We start from the raw sequence: 6,226 nt of genomic DNA on the forward strand, positions 1-6,226 counted from the left end.
GTGCAGCTTGGGAGTCTTTAAGGAGGAAACTCTCTCTCTCTCTCTCTCTCTCTCTCTCTCTCTCTCTCTCTAAGGTATTGGTAAAGGCTTGGAGGAGAACATCATCTCTCTCGCCCTTTCAGCTATCTCATAATCTCTGTCCAATATGCAAAGAAATTGACTTCTTTTTGAAGAGGAGGAAGGGTGGAGTAGTAGGAGAAGGAGGGGTGGGTGACAAGGAGGAGGGGTGGGTGACAAGGAGGAGAAGGGAGGAGGCAAGTAGTTGCTAAAATGAGACCTTAACTGTGTAACATAATATTAATTAATTCTTACGTATAGCAAGCATTAAGTAATTCATTTTGGGGCCCTCTAAGGAGTTTAATGCTCTTTCTCTCTCAAAAAAATGGGACATGGTGAGCCTTATCAATCTTATGTCAAAACCCCTCCATGTGACATATCATTGAGAAGCTTATGATGAGTAGATTTCAAATATAAATCTCCGACAACTTTCAAGTAGTAATGCTCAAGATACACCACCACAAACAAGATTTAAGATGCTAAAATGTAACGTTACATGCCACATCATCACTTTTGAAACCGCTTTTTGGGGAGCTTCACTATGCTATGTTAGAACCCCATCATGTTATATACCATTGGAAAAACCTTGAAGAGAGTACATTCTAAATCTACCAACTCTGAAAAAATTGGGAATGATGTGCTCAAATTTTACCATGGTCCCATTTTTTAGAGAGAGAAAGAGCATTAATCTCCTTAGAGGGCCCCAAAATGAGCTCACAATTTCCCTAATGAAAGTTGTGAATATACAATATGGGAAGAAGTCAACTAAACAATTCACAAGTAGTAAAATGATCACTTGGTTGCTAGCCAAATTCTTTTTTTAAAAAAAGATATTGCTAAACATGTGTATGTGTCACATGTAGAAGCATCTGTGGCCAGATCATTACTCAAACGGAAACACATCACTCACTGGATGCTTGATGCACAAAAAACTGGAGAAAACGCAAGAGAGAAAGCAGTTTCCTAAACTACTCAAAATCCTATTTATATGCTTGTAGGTTACAATGCCATGATGGAAGCTGAGCTTCCCTTGAAAAGGTAACTTGACTTGTACTTCTACATGACTGACTACCTAATAACCCAAGTCCCAAGTGGGCACTTGAATGAATGACTAAGAGACATGGCCCTCTTTATATAGGCCCTTATAATCTTGCCGACCGGAACCAAATCTGGCCGACTGTCCTTGTCCTCTACCAACCAGCATTTAATGTTGCCGACCAACACTTCCTGGCGTTTTCCTCTACTGTCGAGTTGGTGATGGCTGCCTACCGACTGTGGGCTGCACTACTGAATGCTCTAGGCTACCCTTCACAGCCTTGTGAGGCTACCGCGCTTGGTCCACGCCTTCTCATCTATTGCTACTGGTCATTGGCTACAGTCCTCTTGGTCCCACTTTGCCCTAAAAAGGTTCTGACCCTGTCCTACTGCCTGTCCAAAAATCAAAAGAAGCATGTCCATGTGGCATGCACGTGACATTCCCTCCTGCTAAACGTGATGACGGGGATCCAACCTACCTCTTTGGATGATTGTCATCATCCCTTATTCCATGCCGTGTCTCCTCACTGTCATCCTTGGACGTTTGGCAACTTGACTTGACCTGGCAACATTGCTATCCTCCGTAAACTGCTCCACTTGAAGAACTTGCATCCTGATCCACTGAGTCCCCCTACCTTCATGCCCTGTCCCTTGAACACGAGGTCTTAGTTTCCTTCCCTGAGGCTAATCATCGGCATCTTCGCTCCACCCTTGGATGACTACCATCCCTTGGAACCAATATTCCTATGGGCTCATTGGTTTGCCCTTTGGCATCCACCCATGGGCTGCCTTTTCCCTATGGCTTTGCTGAACACGGACCATCCTCCTTTGGAGATCTACCCTTAGCTGTGTTCCTTGCCTTGGACTGTGCATCTTCTCTTGGGACTGCACTTGGAGCACGAGAAATCTTGCTGAGTGCTGGCGCTCTGATACCAATGTCACATGCGAAAGCTTCTGTGGCCAGATTATTACTCAACGGGAACACAGCACTCCCACTGGATGCTTGATGCACAAAGAGAACTAGAAAAAACGCAAGAGAGAAAGGAGTTTCCTAAACTACTCAAAATCTTATTTATATGCTTGTAGGTTAACAATGCCATGATGGAAGGTGAGCTTCCCTTGAAAAGGTAACTTGACTTGTACTTCTACATGACTGACTACCTAATGACCCAAGTCCCTGCCGAACAGCATTTAATGCTGTCGACCAGCACTTCCTAGCATTTTCCTCCTATGGAGCTGTTGCTGCTTGCCTACTACCGACTACGGGCTGCACTACTGAATGCTCTACATTGCCCTTCACAGCCTTGTGAGGCTACTGCCTGGTCCACGCCTTCTCATCTATTGCTGGTCACTAGCTACAGTCCTCTTGGTCCCACACTCAGCCCTAAAAAGGTGTCTGACCCTATCCTATTGCCTGTCCAAATCAGAAGAAGCATGTCCATGTGGCATGCACGTGACATCCCCTCCTGCTAAACTTGATGACGGGGATCCACCACCAACTTGCCTCTTTGGATGATTGTCATCATCCCTCATTCCATGCCGTGTCTCCTCACTGTCATCCTTGGATGTCTAGCAACTTGACTTGACCTGGAAACATTGCTATCCTCTGTAACTGCTCCACTTGAAGAACTTGCATCCTGATCCACTAAGTCCCCCTGCCTTCATGCCATGTCCCTTGAACACGAGGTCTTGGTGTCCTTCCCTAAGGCTAATCACCGGCATCTTTGCTCCACCCTTGGACGACTACCATCCCTTGGAACCAGTATTCCTATGGGCTCACCGGTCTGCCCTTTGGCATCCACCCATGGACTGCCTTTTCCCTACTTCTCGGACTATGCATCTTCTCTTGGGACTGCTCTTGGAGCACTGGAAATCCTCCTGAGTGCTGGCACTATGATACCAATGTCACATGCGGAAGCTTCTGTGGTGGCTAGATCATTACTCAACGGAAACACATCACTCCCACTAGATGCTTGATGCACAAAGAACTGGAGAAAATGCAAGAGAGAAAGAAGTTTCCTAAACTACTCAAAATCTTATTTATATGCTTGTAGGTTACAATGCCATGATGGAAGTTGAGCTTCCCTTGAAAAGGTAACTTGACTTGTACTTCTACATGACTGACTACCTAATGACCCAAGTCCCAAGTGGGCACTTGAATGAATGACTAAGAGACCTGGCCCTCTTCATATAGGCCCTTATCATCTAGCGAATTGGAACCAAATCTGGCTGACTACCCTTGTCCTCTGTCGACGAGCACTTCCTGGCATTTTCCTCCTGTCGGGCTGCTGCTCTACTGACTGTGGGTAATACTACTGAATGCTCCACGCTGCCCTTCACAGCCTTGTGAGAGGCTACCACCTGGTCCACGCCTTCTCATCTATTGCTACTAGCCACTGGCTACAGTCCTCTTGGTCCCACTCAGCCCTAAAAAGGTGTCTGACCCTGTCCTATTGCCTGTCTAGATCAGGAAGAAGCATGTCCACATGGCATGCTTCTTGACATCCACTATAATGCAAAAGCTTTGAGGGAGATCAATAACTTCAATGCTTGGAAATCAGCACACACTTTGCGACGCAATTATCCAAGTGTGGGATGCATGTGACGTCCCCTTCGGCTCCACTTGAGAAGTTGCATAGCCTCCAAATAATCCGTCATTCAATAATGTAGGATAGTCTTTAAAAAACTCTTTGTCAAGCCATACCGCTTCGTGGGTCCCTCAGTCTTGAAACTTCATGAGGAACTGTCTGTGTCTTCGGCCTGAGCCATGCTTGAAACAGTGCAAAAGGATCTTTTCTGGAACCATAACTTTTGCTTCATCAATAATATCTGGTCCCGCCTCCTCTTTAACTTCTGAAGGGATTGGACTTGCATATGGCTTTAACCAACTAACGTGAAACACATCATGCATAGTCCAACTCAGAGGTAGCTTCAACTGCATTAACACCTCATTAATCTTTTTTCAGATGGGAAAAGGTCTGAAGCTGCTGAAAGACAACTTTGGGCATCTCTTGCCCACTTGCTTCAACCTTTGCTTCATAATCCAAAGATACACCCAATCCCCTTCCGAAAACTTCATATCCCTTCGGTCTTTATTGGCTTGTCGAGTGTAGGCCTCTTGTGCTTTAGCCATCTTGTCTTTTACTAACTCGAAAATCTCCTGGTAAGACTCCGTCACTTTGTTTGCTCTTCAGGTAGTACTGAAGACGAGGTCCTGGTGGTGGAAAGGTCTTCCAAACGCTGCCTTGCCAATAGCTGAAGAAAAAGAATCATTCAAAACAGCTTGAACTAATTCCCACTTACCTTGCTGATCGTGGACATAACACTTCAGCACATCAAAGGCCAACTAGTTGTATATCTCTATCTGGCCATACATCCGTGGATGGAATGCACTCGAAAAATTCAATTTAGTACCAAAGTTATCAAACAATGTCCTCCAAAAATGACTAGTAAACTTTGGCATCTCGGTCTGACACTATGCTCCTAGGAATCCCGCCAATCGGGTACCAATGCCCGAATGAACAACTAGGCAACATCCTCGGCGGTCACATTGGCCCTGCAAAGGAAAAAGCATAACAAATTTTCTAAATCTATCAACAATAGTTAAGATCTACATATTACGCATTACGCTTACTCGGACTGGGAGGTAGATTCGTGAGACAAAGTCCATTGAAATATCTTGGAAAGGACCCTCAGGAATTGGCAAGGGCTGTAACAACCCTATCTTCTTTCCACAAGGAGCTTTCACCTTTTGACAAATATCACAGCGTTGTACATATGTAAACACATCTCGCCTCATCTTTGGCCAATAATATTGCCATTCTAATTTCTCCAGAGTTGAATTCATGCCCCTATGACCACCAGTAATCATGTCATGGGCATCATGGAGAAGAGCTGCCCCCTGAATGACTTCATGAACACACAGTCGGCCTTTGTAGAAAAGTCAACCATCATGTATCAAAAAGTGGCATGGTCCTGTGGCATCCAATGCCTATTCCCCCACTGTGTACCGAATTCCTCGAAATCCGCGTGCGTGTGCTTCATGTCATCTAGTCCTGTACCAACAAGGTCGAGTCTAGTGGTCTGAATCAAAGTCACTTGTCCCTTCTTGCTCAAAGCATCGGCCACTAGATTGGTCTTTCCTGGAAGGTACTCAATTATACCACCAAATTGCTGGAATATCTGGCTCCAGCAGTGTTGTCTCGATCACTCCACTGTGCACTTGGCATTGTCTAAATCCAACGTAATGCCTGATGTGGTCAGTGCAAACCTCAAAGTCACACGGCCATAAAGAAAATGTTTCCAATGTTTCAAGGCCTGTATAACTGCAAGGAGTTCACAATCGTAGAGTGAGTAATTTTTCTCTGTAGGCAGTAACTTATGAGACATGTAAGCTACTGGATGACCATTCTGTTTGTAACACATCGCCAATTGCAATGTTACTCGCATCGGTGATCACTTGAAATGGCTCGTCCCACAAGGCAAGTGCTAAACAAGGCGCTTCTAATAAAGCCACCTTGAGGTTCTTGAATGCCCTCAACACTCATGGAGTCATTTGAATCCATTGCCTTCTTGTCTTCACTCCCTTTAGCAGATCGGTGAGATATGTTGAGAGGTCAGAAAACTTGTTTATGTGGGTGGAGTATGCCTGGCATATACCCACAAAGGATCTGATGTCATAAGGCTGTCTGAGGTATTTCCCAATTGACAATCTCAGCCACTTTAGCCGGATCAAGTCAAATGCCTTCGACGCTAATTATGTATTCTAAGTAATGCACCTGGAGCATATAAAATTCTGACTTCTTTTCATTGACGTAGAGCTCGTTACTTTCCAGCAACTTAAGGACTTTCTCCACATCAATGTCATGATGCGTTCATCAAGCCAAATGGCATGACCACAAATTCATAGTGGACCCACTCCGTAGGAAGGCTGTCTTGGGGAGGGTCTTGGGGAGGATGTCCCTCTCCACAATCCTCACCTGGTGGTACCCACTCTTTAAATCGATTTTCGAGAACACCTTTGCTCCATTCAACCTCTCAAGAATATAATCTATTCGAGGCATCGGGAATCTACTCTTGATAGTTAGCTTATTAAGTGCACGATAATCGACACACAACCGAGACGACCCATCTC

The sequence above is a fragment of the Cibotium barometz genome, chromosome 47 (genome assembly GCF_041138505.1).
Source record: "Cibotium barometz isolate CiBa-2024 chromosome 47, ASM4113850v1, whole genome shotgun sequence".
In the NCBI taxonomy this organism is placed as follows: Eukaryota; Viridiplantae; Streptophyta; class Polypodiopsida; order Cyatheales; family Cibotiaceae; genus Cibotium; species Cibotium barometz.